This window comes from Balaenoptera borealis (genome assembly GCF_965194805.1).
Source record: "Balaenoptera borealis genome assembly, chromosome: 15".
Taxonomy (NCBI): Eukaryota; Metazoa; Chordata; class Mammalia; order Artiodactyla; family Balaenopteridae; genus Balaenoptera; species Balaenoptera borealis.
In genome coordinates, this window is record NC_138871.1 from 66984714 (window position 1) to 67003381 (window position 18668).

The following is an 18668-nucleotide window of genomic DNA, read 5'->3' on the forward strand; positions in this document are numbered from 1 at the left end:
ACTCTGATGCCGAGCACTGTGGCTTTTCAAACCACCTTTGAAAAGCTCATCAGGCTCTATCTGAAGACATTCTTCCTATCTTGACATTCCAGGGACTTGGGCATCGTTTTCTCTCACACATTCAGAATTCATCCTTCCAGAGGGATTAACCAGTTGAGGAAAGTTCCAGAGACTTTTGCGTTCAGGGTGGCAGTGGCAGTGGCAGCTCTGTGAGTAGCGGGAGGCGGCTGGTCCTGGGCCTGAAGGCTGGTTGTTAAGTCCTCGTCTCCATCCTAAGCCTCGACAGCTTCTCCTGCTTGCAGAAGAAAATGAGGCCAGAACAGGCAGGGTGGGGTGTTGGAAGGAGCAGGCCTCACCCTGGCAGGGAGTCTGGGTGTTTTTTGTTCTCCTGAAGAGCAATCCACGGGGCCTTAGATGACTTCCCTAACTTCTCAATTCAACTATTTACAAAAGTTATGTGTGCACTTGGAGGAGGTTGGACTGTATAACTTCTAAATCTGCCTCTGGCTGGAGATAAATTTGCCAAGAGTACAGGCTGGGCTTGAAAAAAGACGCCTGCTTCAGTCCGGCGCCACCATTTACTAGTGTAAGTTACCTTTGGCCAGTTGCCAATGTATCTGTGGTCCAGAGGATGGTGTGGATCACGTGTGATCACGTAAGTACGCTGCTTAGCACTGAGCCAGGCCTCTGCTATGGTTTACTGTGGACCCACAGGAGGGGCTGACTCCACTCCACAATGCCCCCCCCCCCAGGATTCCCCCAGGGGAGAAGCTAAGTGGTTTCTGAACCAGGGCAAACCAGAGGCCACAAGGCTCTGATGCCTGAAACCCAAGCTGCGGTTCTGCTTGGAAAACATCAATCTCGGGGCTTTCGTACAGAGGGTTTGCCTCCCAGATTCATTTTCCTTTCGGCCGAATGAAAGGATCAGAATGATCTTTGTCTTTGTTTTGACTTCCCATTGGCCTCACATCAAGTCTCCCCCAAGAGGGAATGTCACCAAGCTTGACATTCCACTCACCCAGCTGGTGGCCTGATTTGCTCATCAGCAGTAATGACAGACGCAGCCCAGCTAAGGCTGCACAACGGCAGCAGTGGCCGTACTCAGGCAGAGCGGGTGGACAGGTTGCGGGCCCCAGGCTGGCGCCTCTGCTCTCTCACCCCCGGTATTGCACACACTCAGAGAAGCAGGCCGGTTCAGGCCCCACAGCAAGGCTGGGCTGTGTGCTAACCCTCTCTCCCATTTTGCAGGGTCCGGGGTTCCCTGGGTGCAGCTTGGATGGTTGACTCACACAGAACATTCTTTTCCTGGTCTTTAGCTTCCTTGAGAAAGGAGGAATCTGAGATTATTAGAGTGCCTTGGCCAGGGCTTTAATGATGGGAGGGCCATGGAGTTCTCAGGAGGCAGGCACTCTTCCCCTAAAACTGCCCCTGCCTCTGGGTGGGGGAGGAGCTTCTGGAGGGGCGAGCTACAGGGAGGTCTCCCGGGGACTCTGGTGGCTGGGAAGGTGCAGTACGGTTTGCAGGCACTGCCTGGAAAGGGGTCTGGGAGATTGTTGCTCAGGGCTGCTCGTTGCTGCCCGAGTGCGTGTGTGTCCGACACCCAGGCTCCCAGAACTGATGGTTTCTTCAGATCAGGCTATGCCAGGCTGGAGGCTCAGCAGCTGAGAGGAGAGGTCTGAATTCTGCAAGTCCTACTGTGAAAGCTGGGGTCCTTAACGGAGTGAGAATGATCCAGGGGTGGGCTGGTGAAATGGGCAACACATTTGACCAGGAGCCAGATGACATGAGCTTACGTCTCCTCTTCCACCAACTGGATGTGAGGTTGTGTGGCCTTAGGAAAGTCATTTAACCTCTCTGAGTATCAGTGTTGTCATGTTCTGATTTGGGATGGTGATTCCTGCCTCCCAGGCTGGTGGCAAAGATTAAATAAGATTGTGAGCATGAGAGAGCTTTGCAAATTGTAAAGTAGGGTTCGTAGTTGGGGGTTACTATTCTAGTGGATAGACGTGGAGTCATATGCATCTGCTGGATTATTTGAGAATATTTGATTCTGCTCTAGAAAATAAGAGAAACCAACAAATAAGGAGGATAGATAAAACTAAGTGTAGAAGCACATGGCAAGAGAGACAAGTCAGACGTAGATAAAGAGAGTGAATCACCGCGTGAATTTAGGAAGGGATGCAGGAGCTGAGTAGGCTCTGAATATTCATGCTTTACACTAAATATACATGAGGCACCTGAAGCATCAAATAGTCAGGATACGTCAAACATACACGAGACCCATGAGGCACTCAGTCTTCAATCAGCCGCCCACTGGTGACGCCCACCTGGTCCCATTCTAACCCCTAGAAATGCAGATAAGCACCATGGCTTTCAGCTGACTAATTGGCGAGCTGCAGCTGTGCCCTGCCATCCCTGCCTGAGGCTCACTGATAGAGCACCTGTGTGGTTGGGCCCAGAGCCTTCGGTCTTTTGCTCAAAGCCTCAGCTCTGGTGCTTGTGAGCACACCGTCAGCAGGAAGGGCTGATGTGGCAGAGGGACAGGACACCCCAGCATTCTGTAGCCCAGGATTCAGTGGCGTGGACCTTCTACAATATCCTAAGTGTGTTTACTACCCCGTCTCTCCCTGCCTTGCTTTTCCCTGTTTTCAATTGATCCAATTAACCACGTGAGCTGAGGCTCCTGCGTTTTGGTCCGCAAGCCCTTCTGTTTGGTGACTTGCTGGTAGAGGAGTCGGAAGATACCCGTGCAGCAAGGTAATTTCCCCCCTGACACCTGGGACCAGAATGGGGAGCTGGGGGCTGGGGGCAGGAGGACTGCGTGCTTCCAGCTCTGTGGCTTGGCTGCTGAGGTACGGGTGCCGTGTCTACACGCATGGTGGGTGGAGCGGGCCCCTCAGTACACCCCTCTCCAGCAGCCCTCGTCAGGTGGGTCAGCTCCCATGCAGAGGGCTGAGCAATGCCTAAGGCCACACATTGTGGAGAGGTTCCCAGCGACCCTGCCGCTCTCTCCCCTTGTCCTAAAACGACAGAAGGTCAAGTGATTTCAGCAACCACCTGACAGAATCTCATGCTCTCCTCACTGGCCTGACCGGTGTTCCAACTTTCTCACCATCACCTTCCCATAGCCTCTTCTGAAAGTCATCCATGAGAGGCTATGTGTCTGAGTGCAAAGAAACCTGGGCCAGAGTCCCGCCTCTGTCACGTACTAGCTGTGGGATGTAATCAAGTCACCTAAACTCTGGGCCTCGGTTTCTTCATTAGGAAAATGATGCCTGACCAGGCACTTGTAACAGCTGATGTCTGTTCAATAACCCCAAGCACAGAGAAGGCAGGTAGTTCTTTATTTTATTTTACTTTACTTACTCTATTTGATTTGATTTGATTATTTAGATTTTTTTTTTTTTAAATAGACATATAGGTGCTGGCCTAGATCCTAACCTATGGAGATGAAAATTCAGCTCCTGTTCTTAAGGAGGTTGCAGTCTGCTTGGAGGAAAATACAAGAAAGTAGCCCGGTGTAGGGGGCGAGAACACACCTGGGGAACTCAGATGAACTTGGGGAGGCTTGGAAGAATTCCTGGAGGGCGTGGTACTTAGTTTGAATGCTCAAAGATGGATCCAGGGACAGAAGGATGAGCTCGGTAGAAGGAAGGGCATGGGAAAGGACAGAGTATTAAAACGTGGATTCATCAGGAGAGGGATGAGTGCTATAATGACAAGTGGTTGCAGCAGGATAGAGGGTGATTTGGAGAGAGATTGTTCCAATAGCTTAGCAGAGGACAGATTGGCAGGAGTAGAAATGGGAAGGAGTTCAGAGATTGTAAGTGACCTACCCAAGGTCCACAGGAAGTGGTAGGTCCTCATGACTCAACTCTTCCCGGGCCTCCCCCTCAGGTTTCTTAGAATTCCAGAAGGGCCTGATAGGTGCCTTTCCCGCCAAGTTGCTGTCAACCCACACCCTGGTGGCTGCAGATCAAGCCACTCTGGAGGGGAAGGGAGGGGGGGAGGCTGCCCCATGCAACCTCACGTCATCAGAGACCCAGACAGAGGCCAGGTTGAGAGTGTGACGGGGACAGGCAGGTGTGTGGAGGCAACTTCCCAGAGCCTCAGGCTGCCCTGCCCAGCCGTCCTTCCTTAGGAGGGTCCTGCAGGAGGTAAAGGAAGAGAGGGAAGGAAGAGGAGGCTTAACGGGTGACTTCAAAGCTGCTTCTCCCTCCTCAGTGTTGCCTCACCCCTCTCCACGAGAAGGCATTTTGTTTCAGAAGCAAACGGGGCATCAGTGAACAAGGCAAGGTCCCCTCCTAATCCCCACCCCCTCTGACTTACACTATGCAAGACCAGCCCTCCGGGCAGCGGTTTTAAAAACCCCTTTTTATTACCATGGAAACTTAGTGAACATTCAGGGCGCTGTTGGACCGGGGGCTTCCTTTCTAGGGGATGTGGAGGAAACCATCTTATTGTACGGGTATCAATCTGGGTCATATCAGGAGAGAGAAACCACACAGTAAGGTGAATAGGGGTCTTTTACATAAAGACTTTTTAACTATAACGGGGGATTGGAGTAACGAGAGACAGGGTAGTAAAAAGTAACGAGAGGGCTAAATAATGTAACAAAAGCAGATAGAAGGGCATCTGCTATCCCTGGGTCTGAGATAAGAAATAACTCCCTTCCTCCACCCAGAGCTGATCGAAGCCTTGGTGGAGAGGGCACGCTGTGGTTCCTGCACGGCCGAGAAGCCACTGGGGTGCAGGCAAAGTGGCAGACTTGCTGGAGATCTCAGCTCTGGAACTGGCTCAAGTTCTGCCCTCCAGAACCTGCTGGAAATCTGCCCTCCAGGGTGCTAAGGAAAGCTGTTCACGGGAAGGTGTCTCACCAGGGCCACTTTTCATGTGTACTTTCCTCGCGCAAAATACTGAAAAGGTGTGAGTTCAAGGGTTGAGATTTAATCAAATTAATCATTTTTACTGCTTTATCAGAGACATTCTTAAATGAAATTGGCTGTTACCCCCCTGTTCTCCTGCAAATGTGCGGTGGTGTAGAACATGATGGCAGGGTACGGTTGGGGGGGCACTGGGCTGAATCTAAGGCGCCAGCTGTTTACCTACCACTGCTTCTGCATCCCCGGTGTGAATGTCAGCACAACAAAAAAGGACAAGAAGAGTTTCGTACTATTTTTTTTTTTTAAATCTTTATCTGATCTTAGTCATGAAGTTGGAAATAGTGTTGGTATTGTTATTTTATTTTTTTTAACATGTAATATGTGGGAGGTTCTTGGTATTTTGATTATTATTTATTTATTTGTTTATTTTTGGCTGTGTTGGGTCTTCGTTTCTGTGCGAGGGCTTTCTCCAGTTGTGGCAAGCGGGGGCCACTCTTCATCGCGGTGCGCGGGCCTCTCACTATCATGGCCTCTCTTGTTGCGGAGCACAGGCTCCAGACGCACAGGCTCAGTAGTTGTGGCTCACGGGCCCAGTTGCTCCGTGGCATGTGGGATCTTCCCAGTCCAGGGCTCGAACCCGTGTCCCCTGCATCAGCAGGCAGATTCTCAACCACTGCGCCACCAGGGAAGCCCCAGTTTCGTGCTATTATTCAAATAGTTTTGGCCCTGCAGGGCCCCTGAAAGGATCCTGAAACCACAGGGGTCCACAGACTACCCTTGGAGAACTGCTGAGTTGCTGGCTTGGCCAAGCTCCTAGACTAGAAAGTAGGGGTAGAATTTAAATATTGGGCTCCTGGCTTCAAACCCTGTGCCATTTCCACCAAAACTGTTGGGGTTCCCAATAAACAGCCTACCTCTTCTTTGTCCAGATTCTTAATAAGTTGAAAAATAAAATAAAACTAGGGTCCAAATGTCATTTTTTATTACAAATAGAGACCAGGTTGAAGGATGTAGCATCAGGTCTGTCAACCAAGTGGGCTTGATAATACCAAACCCAATCAGCCACATAGCGCTGGCCTGGAAATAGACCGTGTGTGTGTGTGTGTGTGTGTGTGTGTAGGGCTGGGGAAGGTGTGGGGAGCATTGCCCAGAGAGACAGAGCAGAGCACAGGTGGTCTACAGCCCCTCGCCCCCAGGAGGTAGAGGGCAGGGCTGAGCTGAGCACGGTCAGTTATTCCTAAGACAGAGGAGTCTTCGGCCTTCATAAGACAGGGAAGAAACCCAGCCTTAGAACAGGAGTCTCAGATGCTTCCGACCCTCGCATTCCACATTCGAGAAGTTTTCCCTCCACCCCATGTCTGTATCCTGCCAGCCAAAGGCAGTCTCTGAGTAGCCAATTCCCAAGGTTTCTTGTCATTTCTCAGATATGCTCAGCACCCCTCCTTAATGCCTTTGTAACTTTCTATATCCTAGATCAAAAGTAATCAGATGCTTTTACAGACATATAAAGCATGTTGGAAGTCCCCTTATTAAGAGGCAGTGAGGTTGAGGAAGAGAAGAGACCAGCTTCTGGTTGGGCCTCTGAGGGGCTGTATGGTGGTGGGACTTTCACAGTTCAAGACACAGCTGGTCAGATAACCCAGGTCAGGGCACCCGGAAGTGATCTGGGCAACTGGGTCCCCACCACCATGCTCATGTGCTTGTAATGTGTCCTGGGAACTCATCCATCTGAAGGAGCCCCCTTTAGGGTGACTAGATGCTTGTGTCCATCCTCCCCAAGAGGCACTACGTCTGGGAACCTGGAAAAGCAAACAAATCATTAGATGGCTAAACAGACTTAAAGCCCAGGAAGTGAGACAAGTCTGGGCCGCTGCAGCACAGGCCTTTCTAGTGACTAAATATTTGCGCTGCCAGATGCACACTCCCGTTTTCCCCCTGGTCGGCGCTCCGCAACCGCGGAGAGCTCTGCTTTCCCCGGCTGCGCCCTGATCAGCTGTCAGTTACTTCCATCCATCTGCTTGAGCTTGTGTGACATCATCTTCATCTGAACACATTTAGCGCTTGTAGCAGGCCGAGCTAAGTTTACAGATCATTTTCTGTTGATTGCGTTTTTGAGTGGCTGCTTCCCTGAGTGTCCGAAGAGGGCCAGTAATTCACCAGTGTGCGCTCTCCCAGTTGCTCCCACAGCCCGATTTACTCCGGGGAAGATTTCCTTTTCGACACTTGATCCGCATCAGGAGTGTGGATTCCCATTAGGTCTGATCAAAGAGATCCTCTGTGATTTGCCCTGCCCTTAAAGCGCCACATGTGTTGGTTTATTTCACTAATAGATGCTGCCTTTAATGTTGCTGGCAGCCCGTGGGAGCTTAGATAAATATCCTTTAAGCCAAAAACAATAGAAAGTGTGCAGGGGCCTTAAGCAAGGCCAACCTTTGAGTTAAGAGTTTGGGATTTTGAAATGGAAAGCTTTTCCACCCCTCACAAATAATTTTTTTATTTAAAGGCAAGCAAACAATTAGACGTTGTTAATACGCATTTCGAAGTTAATTTTTTAGAAGAAACAAACCCTTAAAGATAAACCCCAGGTCTTTATCTTCAAGTGTGAATTTCTCCCTCAGAACCCCACTTTTATGAAGTTTCATTTGGGGAGTATGGGTTCCCCACAGCTTGGTCTCCAAATGGTTTGTAAGAGCTCTCACTATTAAAGCCCATTCATAAGGGAAGTCGTCTTTACAGGAGTTCAGTTTTGCTTCAAAACTGAGTTTCTTGATTGTTTACTTGGTTTAAAAGAGTGTACTCTGGGGTTTGGGTAATTGACATGCTGTAGAGGACGTGGTTACCTCCTCAGTGTGTCTTACCAGTGGGACCTTACATCAGATCTCCTGGAGAGTTTTAATCACACAGCTTCAAGGGACCCGTAGATCACCCTCTTCATTTTAACATCTGGCGCTTTCAGGACGTGACACGTTCTCCCAGCTTACAGATGATTTCCTGTTGGTTGAACTTTAGAGTGGCTGCTTCTCTGGGTGTGCAGGGCGACACCTTCATTCACCACTTAAATCTGAAATTCTGCGGCCAAGACATGAAAACCTAGGTTTTCACAAAACCCCCATTTTCAGAAAAAAATCACTGAAATGATTCTGATGTATGCAAAGATCTGATGTGTTTCAGAACCTCCTAACTTCGCTTTGCCAGGTTTCATTTGTTCCATGCCTCTCCAAGATGGGCTCTGGAGATAGGTTGCCAGGACATACCCGACTCATGCCAGGTACCCACCAGCGTTGCCAGCACTGACCTCTCGGCATAAAGGAAAACGCTGGGCGGTTTGTACATTTCTTCATCCTTCCTCCTGTGCCACTCTCTCAGATCTGCACTTTCTCCAGAGCTCCCCAACGTAAAGGGATCTGAAGATGCTGAATCCGACCTGTTGGCAGCGTGTGTACCTTGCTGAGAAGAGGATGAAGTGAGCATTTGGCTTCCTGTTGCTGGCATACACATTTTAATTTTAGGGTCTTCATCTGCTTTGGTAGATAAATCACAAACATTTCCATGAATAAGCGCGTCTGTTATGCAAATTGTTTTCCGTCTGCTGGTCTGTTGAGAATAATGTTCCATAATTACAACAGCTATTTACTTATGGGCAAATCAGCTTTCTTACCACCTTCTCCATTTGAGAGAGGCCTCCAGCTGCTGTAGGAGCCCTCGTGTCCGGAAGGGCTGGAGGACTCTGCCTTTGTGGGCCTGTGGTCTGAGTTGGCAGGTCCTGGGACAGAGAAGGATCCAAATACCATACATTACTCACTTGTACATTTATTCCATGAGTGTTTATTGAGTACCTACATCATGCCAAAAACTGTGCAAGGTTGGGTATTCAGAGATGAATAGATCCAGTCTAGTTCTCCATAATTCACAGTCTAGTTCAGGAGAATTAAAGTCAGCATGGTGTTCTAATGAGGGGTAAGTGTAAGGGGTCATGTAAGTCCAAGGAGGGTCCATAGTCCAGGATCAGGAAAAGCTTCCAGGGAGAGGTGACATCTTCTCACTATGCTCCAGCCATGCTGGTCTTTCCTGCAGTTGCAGATTCCTCCCCACTCCAAGTATTTTCAATCTATGTTCCCTCAGGATTGAATGCTGTTCCCTCTCCTTTTGACTATCTCCTCCCATACATCTTCAGGTCTTGGCATAAATACCACTTTCTCAGGGAGGCTTCCCCTGACCTCACTCCCCACAAATCTAAATGATGATTCCTCTGTTATTTTTCTTTCCTACCGCCCCATTCCTTTACAACACAAATATATTTGTATCTATGTGAATCTTTAAATAACTGTTTATTATTCCTACTAGCATGTAAGCTCCTTTTCCTCCACTGTGTATACAATAGTGTCTGCCACACAGAAGACACTCAATAAATACTGGTGGGACACATGAACGAAACTACCCAACAAAGGCAAGTCAATAAGTCTTCTGGATCTCAGTTTCTTCATCTGAAAAATGGGATTTATGTGCCTGCTTCATAGGATTTTTGGAGTGTGATTACCTGAGCAATGTCCCCCAGAGATTTTCACATCCTAATCCTTGGCACCTGTGACTATGTGACCTTATATGGCAAAAGGGACTTTGCAGATGTGATTAAATTAAGGATCTTGAGATGGGGAATTTATCTTGGATTATCCAGATGGGTCTGATGTAATTACAGGGGTCCTTATGAGAGGGAGGCAGGAGATCAGAGGGACAGAAGGCAATGTGGTAACAAAAGCAGAGAGAGACCTGAAGATGTTACGTGGTTGGCCTTGAAGGTGCAGGAAGGGCCCACAGACCAAGGACTGCAAGTTGGAAGAGGGAAGAAACAGATTCTTCCCTGAGCCTTCACAAGGGACACCCCCTCCCCACACTGACACCTTGATTTAGCCCGGCAAGACTCATTTTGAACTTCTGACTTCCAGAGCTGTAAGAGAAAAAAATGTTATTTTAAGCCTCTAAATGTGTAGTAATTTTGTTACAGCATCAATAGAAAACTAATACATGTAGGGATCCAGTAAGATCTTGTGTGGGATGACTCTTGGAAAAACACAAAGCCAGGAGTCATTATTAGTTTACGACAACTCCCCCCTTGTTTATTCAATTTCTGTGCAGTGCTATTTAAGTTCCAGCTCCTATAATGAGGCGAGATGCTTGAATAATAGCCCTACACCCCAAGAAAGGGTATTTTTTCATAGTTTATAATTGCCATAGAGCTTGAAAATCTTCCAGGTCTTATAGTTCTTAATTATGCTCTCATGCATATGTATCAATTACCCACATGCTCCTACCTAGCTTGTTACTGCAAAGATATTTTAAAATATATATATTTGGAACAGTTTCCTCTGCATGCATCTCCCTCTGAAAATATCCTATGAAATATTTCACCTCCACTGCAATAATCCGCTCCAGTTGGGACATGCTTGCCAATCTTCTCCCGCATGATGAAATTAAACCTGCATTGTTGTCTGCTGCAGTCTCAATCCTGCTTATTCTACCTGGCAGTTCTCTCCTCTTAACTCCCAGTGGCGTCATTATAGATTTGGTTCTCTGGGTTTGTGTCTACTTTGCTTAGTATGGTCTGCAATCTGGGAAGGATCAGGGAGTGCCTGGCCCAGGAGGTTATATTGAAATGGCAGTGGAGGGGGAAGAAAGAGTGTTGATATTTTTGCTTGCTGTTTCTCCCTGTTCAAAGTGGTTCTGCAGGGTCTATACTTCTGGGCCACTGAGTTCCCACTGAATCTCAGTGCTAAGGGGAGGCAGTTTTATCTGCAAATCAATGACTTTGCCAAGTGATAGCACGGGAGTCCTCAAGTGGCCCTTCTGGTGATTTTCGGTCCCACCTGACTCAGTTTTTCAATTTGTAAGTGTATTTTCTTCTTTTCTGATTCCCCCCTTTCCTTCTGTTCCTTCTCTCCCTGACTGCTCCACCTGTCCTGGAGATGCCCATGGGAACTACACCTGCTTGTCTCTGTTGGGAGAATCACAGTAGATCTTCACTGGGCATTTTCATCAAATGGACTAATGTCATTCTGTTGGTGAGCTGAAAGGTGGTGGTCTGCCTCAATATTTTGACTGTTATCCTGAACTTAAAAAAATTTCATTTGTGAAAGAGGAGATTTCACCTGTGGAACCTCTATTTTTTAAAACATATGAGTTGTATCATTAGGTAAAACCTTTAACCTCTCTGCATTTTGGTTTCTTTACCTGTAAAATGGAGATAATAATATAAACATGGTAGTGTTGTTGGGAGGATTAAATGAATTACTATGTAAAATGCTTGTCACATATGGGGCACGGTCACTTGGAAAATACTTATTCTGTCCTCTGCCCCCGACTCCATTCTCATGCTTGAGATGCACACACACTCCCTGGTGAATTTGCTTTAAAGGAAGATTCTGGGGTCTTAGTCCAGAAAGTCAGATTCAGTCAGTCTTGGGAGAAGTCTGGGAATGTGCACTTGGAACAAGCTGCTCAGGTGACATTGATATGGGTGGTCTTCAGACTCTACTTTTAGAGACTGTTCCACGGGCTGTGAATACGGTGAGCTTGGACCATAAGCATCTTCAGGGCAGCGCCTGTGTGACATCAATTTGTGTATAATCACAGTGTCTGTCACAGAGGAGACACCCAATACACATTGGCCAATGTTAAATGAATACCTCTGTGCACTTTCCATATTACCTGATTTATTTTTTCAAGCTTTACTCCTTACTGGGTAATTAGAAGGCTATGTATAAAGTACACTAGTGTGACAACCCATCCTCTGAACCCTGAAGCATATTCCTAGGGGACATCTGGAGTCCCCATTCTCCTCCATTCCTGCATGTCCAAATTTACCCATCTTTCAATAAGCCCCAGTTCAGAGCCACGTTCTCTATGACGTCTTTCCTGGTTACAGTTAACATTACCTTCCTCTTCGACCAGTTTCTCTATGTCATGTAAAATAGGGTAACTCATACAGGTTAAGTATGTGCATTGGCTCTCTCAGCAAATTACATGCTCTTGATGGTTTTCCCCATAATGTCTCTCAAATCCATCTCCTACTGCCATTTGGGCCACAGTTGGCCCAGTCCCAGCTCCATCATCTTGTTTGTATTTATGACATTAGCTTCTTCTTTGACTGGGTCAGGTGACTGTGAGTTCTGTATCTTTTCGATAAACTCTCCTTCAAGTAGGCTAGCTTGAGTGAGCCTCAAGCTCTCCGTTCTTTATCTTCAAAAGAAATGTGAGAAGCAATCAGTGATTGGGCATGTAATGGAGCAAACAGTTTAAATCTGAATTTGAGATGAACCTCGGGGGACTCACCTTTCTTAAAGACTGGAGCCACAAACATAGCTTCAGAAGAAACAAGCTGGGAATATCATGCTTGTCTGTAACTAAGCTGAAAGCTGGCACTTGTGTTTATTTATACAGTTAGCGTTCTCTGTTACTCACACTTGGGTGAGGGAGACTTTCCTGATTGGACATCTGACCTGGCATGAGTTGGGCTCATGGCCTGCTCTGGGGGAACTGCCAAGACTGAGGTTCAATGTGGAAAGTCTTCTTTGCTGCCTCGAGAGACGGTAGTGAAAATGACAGGTACAGAAGAAATCAATCTAGCCGCCCCCTCTTCCAGTGCAATGGCAGCCTGGCCTGACCAAGGGCTGATAGTCTTTTCCCTGCTCTTCTAGATGATTTCTAAGGTGTTAGCACCACGCTGATGCTCTTGTAAAATCACACTGGCTGCTATTCCCCTTAGATGGTGTCTCAGCCACCAGCTCTAAATGCCTTCAGATGTTCAAGTCAGCAGACCCAGCACTGTCTTCATTGGCCGAGGTGCTGTCAGCTAGTCAGCAAGGGCTTACAGCGTGTCCCCTCGGTGCCCATCTCTGCACCAGGTGCTCTGTGCACTTGACTCACATGTGTGAAGAAAACAGTTAATTGCCTGCTGGACGTGCTGTTCTGGAAGGGTTCTGACGCTTTGGCGAGCATTGCCAGGGCAACCAGACCAAGAATCTGTTAATTAGTTAATGCTGCAGTGATCGTACTCCACTCTAGATAAAGGGACGAGGAAGCTGGTTGGGATGCTTTTCTTCTCTGTGAGGGGTGGGTGAGAAAGAAACAAGGAGTTTCACAGTAGAGGTTTTGTCCCATTTTAAAGCTAACTGGGACAAGACAGGGAGAGAACTGGTATGGGGGAGAGTTATGGATGAAAAGATTTCAGCCCGTAACCACGTGGATGACCAGCAGAAAAATGGTTGAAGGGTTTCTTGGGAGAGATGGAAACCACAGCATGAAAGATCTATCAAGGGAGAAGCTTAATTGCCGAGTTGGGGTTCAGGTTTCATGTAAAGTTTAGCTTTCCGATCAGGGCATCTGAGAAGATTCACTTAGAAGGGCTTTTGTAGAAACAGTTGGGAATTCATGAAGAAGGACACATCCATGTGAGTTTTATTTAATTTTGCGTGTGTGTATGTAATCACGAAAACCAATGACTGATTGTCAAAGGCTGTGCCCATAATGGTTTTGACATAGGGATGCAAATCCTTTCTGCCCACAGTTCTGGCTGCCTTTTGGTGCTTTGAACCCCATTCTGCAAGCAAAGGTCTTTGGAATTAGGGTGGACTCCAAAGGAACTCATTTGTAGGTTGGACAGAGCCAAGTAGATTCTTTTTATCTTCAAGAATCTCACTAAGAAACTAAATTAGTTGATAATTAGGAGCTTGAGTGAGGAGGGGGTGGTCACAGGGATCTGTGCTAGGTAGCTATGTCTTCCATGAGCACTCAGATGCAGAGAACAACACTGGTGGCGGCAAGGAGGATTCTTGCTTGCTTGCTTGCTTGCTTGCTTTCCTTCTTGCTTTTCTTTCTTTCTTCCTTCCTTCCTTCCTTCCTTCCTTTCTTCCTTCCTTCCTTCCTTTCTTCCTTTCTTTCTTTCTTTCTTTCTTCACTCTTTCTTTCACCCTTTCTTTCTTTCTTTCTTTCTTTCTTTCTTTCTTTCTTTCTTTCTTTCTTTCTTTCTTTCCTTCCTTCCTTCCTTCCTCATTCAAAGCTATTCACTGAGCACCTTCTATGCACCATACCCTCTTCTGGACACAAGTGATACAACAGTGACTAAAACACAGTCCCTTTCCTCATAGAGTCTACTTTCTAGTGAGACAAAGGAGAGACGTAAAATAATTAAATACACACTATGCGCTCAGGCAGTAGTAAGTGCTATGAAGGAAAAGAAAGTCACTAGGGCCATAGAGATTGACGGGGTTGAGAGGCTGCTGTTTTAGATAAGAAGGACAGGGAAGGTGAAACAAGGGAACAATCCCTGTAGCTATCTAGGAGGAAAGACCGAAGAGGGTGGCTGAGAGGGTTAGGGACAAGGCTTCATGTGGTCATAGAGAAATGCAGAGAAGGATTCTTTAGAGATCTGGCTGCCCTTACTGTCCTTGGGGTCTGTGAGATACCCTGCTACACATCTAATGAATTACCCCTTTTTGCTTAAGCCAGTTTGAGAGCCTTTCGTTTTCTTGTAGTTAACAGATTTCAAAGTCATCTACAAATCCACAAGGTGAGTCTAAAGCAGTTACGAGCTACCTAGAATTTCTGTCAAGGCTCCCTAGTCAGAGCACGTGGCTCTTTATCTCCACCTGGTGCCAATATTCTGAAGGTGCAGGAGCCTTAACAAAGGAGCAAAAACCAGTCTGTGAGCACAAGAGATGACAAGAGATAATAAATGTAACTTTCTTATCCCCAGTTTTAGCAAATTTTGAAAATGGAAGAAATTATATTCTTGAAAACATTAAAAGGGTATTTATTCACGTCAAGATTATCCCATTTCATCTGTAGGATTCCAGGAAACTTGGAGATATTAGTTGTGATTTCTTTGAACTGAGGGCAAGAGCTGGTCCCATCTTGGAGTCAGGTCATACAGATCACTCTTGATGGCTCTGAATGATTCTGCATGTGAACCTGAGGCACAGTTTATTCCTGGCCTTTTGCTTTCACTCTAGCTAGAGAACCAACCAGTAAGCTGGGTTCTCTCTAGAACTGTGTGGATCCCCAAGATGCACATATACTCAAATGTCAAAAAGGAATATAAGTAACACTGTAGCTTGAGGCTCTGACTGCTCTTGGACTTGTGTTTAAGGAAATAATATTTGCTGAGTACTCTGATGCCAGACACTGAACGTATAGTATCTTCTTCTATCCCTAAGGAATTAACCCTGTTGTAAAGATGGGGAAACAACTGCAGAGTTTAAGCACCTTGCTGGGTCAGTCAAATTCTGGATTGCAAGCTCCAGAAGATTGCTCTGGCTGGTAAAGCAGAAACAGAATACTAAAAGGATTTGGGGAAGCTCACAGAGAACCAGGGCTAAGCTTCCAGAGGTATGCCTACAGTTGCACTGCAAAACTGGTCTGATGAGCAGACCACGGCCACTCTTACAGAGCACTAGATGCCAGGATATGCACCACTGCCATTTTTGTGCAGGTACTCGGCTAGACTGCTTCTGCTATTTTTGCAAGCCCCATGCCGCTTTTGTGCCAGAAATTCAACTTTTCAGCTGTCATGACTCCCACTGCCCTCTGTCCCTTCTTTCTTGTCTCATCAGTTTCCATGTAAAAATTTGGCCAAGTGGTCTGACCAGGAGAGCATAAATCTGGGCTGCAGCTGCAAGGGAGGCTAGGAAAGGAAGTGCTGGTGCTTTTCAGCTCCTCTGAAAGGCTGCTTCAGCTCCTTATCAGGGAGCGAATTCCCCCCAAATGGAAAGGGGTTCAGATGTGGGCAGCCAAACACAGTCACGTGCCCTCCAGACTTGCCAATATGACATGACCAGTGAGGGGTGGGCTTGGCGTCTCTTTCCAGAGCCCACTACTTCACAGTCCTTCTTTCTGTCCATCAAATGGAAGGAGATGCTTGCTTTTTAAAAATTCATCAAACAAATATCGTATTGAGTATTTTCATCATGTCACTAAGTGGTGGAGGAGGGGTGCCAAGGTCAAAAGACACAGTCCTTGCCCTCAAGGTGATAGCTTATCGAGCCATCATCACATGATCATGAGTGGCAGTGATGGATGACTGGTATATTGATTACCTTCTGTACCAGGTGCTTTGTATCTGTTGTTTCTAAATCCTCACAACAGCCCTGCAAGGAGATATTCGTAATGTCACTTTTTTTTCAGATGATGACGCTGGCGCTCAGAAAGGCTATATAACACGCCCACATGACACAATTAAGAAGCAGCAGATCCCAGACTACAACCAGAGGTCTGTGTGACCAACTCCAACCCGGGGACAATTGGGGGACAGAGGGATTCAGTGGCTTGACAAAAGTCTGCAGCTGATGGCAGAGGTAGGCTTAGAACCCAGGCCTCTGACTCCGGTGCCTGTGTGCTTAGCTGCTAAGCCAAACTGGCTTGACATCAGCTGTGCTCACGTCACACCAGGTGCAGGCTGACCTGACCCTCTTTGCCTTCATTGTTCTGAATGCCTTTTATTCAGTCTTGAGGTTTTAAAACTTGTCCTTTCCAGTCCCATGTTTTTGAGGGATGCTGTCCACCTCAGGCGATTCCAGGAGATAGGGGTGTGTCACTAAAGCCAGATCGCCCAGAGACCCTCTGAGGACACAGGCTAGTGAGCACCAGGGCATCGGCCAGCTGAGCGTGAAGGTCATGTCCCCGTCTGACTTTCCACGAGGAGGGCTCATTCCTAGAGTGTGTGACTCCTTCTCGAGAGAAGCTCTTGATTTTAAGTCTCCTCTGTGAGGCTGCTGGGTTCTATGATCTCAGGGCAGTCACCCTGACTGCTGGGATGAGTTCCTTCCCTAAAGGACAAGGACAGGCTGCTTTTTTTAAAGCAAAGCTGTATTAAAGCAAACTATTAACATGTACACACAAACGGTAAAGCTTAAATACTGAAGTCATAGCAAACAAATGGCAATTCAATATCCAGGGTTGGTGGACAGAATGCTTGAGAGGGGCAGCCCCAGATCAGACTCCCATGGTGGAGAGGGCGTCTTCAGAAGTGAGGGGCCCTGGGACAGGCTGCTGGTGGTGATTAACTCCCTAATGAGGAAAAAGGACTTTTGAAGAAGGAGCATGTGCAGAGCCTTGGTGGGGGATGACGTGAGTGACATTATGAGGACCTGCCTCCCAACTGGACAGGTCTGGCAGCACTGAGGGTGAAGAGCAGAGGATATTCTTTTTTTTTTTTTTTTTAATTAATTAATTTATTTATTTATTTTTGCCTGTGTTGGGTCTTTGTTTCTGTGCGAGGGCTTTCTCTAGTTGCGGCAAGTGGGGGCCACTCTTCATCGCGGTGCGCGGGCCTCTCACTATCGCGGCCCCTCCCGTTGCGGAGCACGGGCTCCAGACGCGCAGGCTCAGTAGTTGTGGCTCACGGGCCCAGTTGCTCCGCTGCATGTGGGATCTTCCCGGACCAGGGCTCGAACCCGTGTCCCCTGCATTGGCAGGCAGATTCTCAACCACTGCGCCACCAGGGAAGCCCGAGCAGAGGATATTCTGAGAGAGGTCATGAGAGGCTGAGGGAAAGAGACAGAATTAGAGGAACTGGTTCTTTATATCTTTCTCTCCCACCTCCCACCACTGGTCCAGCTTTCGCCATGGTTAGGTAGCCTTAGTTTTCACCTTGCTCCTTAATGTGCCCGTGGTCTGTATGTAAGTGCTTAAACATTATTATTGTTGTTGTTTGGGCACTACTGGACCATTTCTATTCAGTTCCTGTAAATATGAGCCCATACCACGTCCTCCCACTCCAACTCACACACACACACACACACACACACACACACACACACACACCCTTGAAAACCTCAGAGCCGTTTGCTGCACCCTGGGGATTGCTTTGTCTTTGAGAGACCAGAGAGAAAAACCCATCAGCTGTCAAAGATTTTAATTATTTAGTTTTAATTACATAAGCAATGCATGAATATGTCTGGTTGTAAAAAATTCACACAATACATATAAAATTAAAGTCTCCTCCAAGTGATGAATTTTAAATAGTTCTGGTCCTTACCTGTCAGATCATAGGTCTGCGTGGAACAGTTCTGGGGGATGTGGGTGAATCGGGCAGGGGTTTAAGGCAGCTGGAGCCTTCATTATACAGGGAAGGGTAGGGAAGCCGGGGTCACTTGTTAATGAAATGGGGGTGGTCTCTAGTTGAACCTATCCTTTCTGTTTAGAAGCTGTGGGCTTTGCTAGGAATGTGTTCTTAGATTTTTGCAGTTTTCTTTTCAAGGAGTGAGGAAGAGGAGACATGGGCTCCTGCACCTCTGTAGAGATTCACCCTTTTCTCTAACATGTGCTGCTTTAAGGCAGCCAGCATCAGAGGCAAATGTTTGGCACCCTGGCCCACTGGCTTCTCTCCAGAGGGCCACCTTCCCGGTTCAGGCAGAAGAAAGAGAATCATCCTCACACATCCCCTGTCCCATGTGACTTAGTGAAGGAATTTCTCAATATTGGTTCACACCCTCCTTGAGTTTAAGGGACCTGGACATGCTTGGCCATAGCAAACAGGAAGACTTTTGTCAAATATATCTCTTCTCATCAACATTTTATCAGTGGGTATTTCCCTATGACTCAATAAAACCCTGTACACATTGGCTGCAGAACCAAATGGAGATGAGTAAAGGATTTAGGAGGAGGAGTAAGAAATGCATTGAATCCAAGAGAGACTGAAGTGGAAAGGATCTTAGAGACAATCAATTGAGTTCCTCACTTTACAGGTGAAGACATCAAAGACCAGAGAAATTTGGTCTAATGCTCCAAGTCCCA

The 18668-nt window shown here is 47.1% G+C and overlaps 1 long non-coding RNA gene across 1 annotated transcript in view; it reads right to left on the reverse strand.

The window, feature by feature from the left end:
* The window catches only part of LOC309611890, a 489900-nt gene that overhangs the window by 470076 nt on the left and 1156 nt on the right, over positions 1 to 18668 (reverse strand). The gene's annotated exons all lie outside the window — the stretch shown is intronic.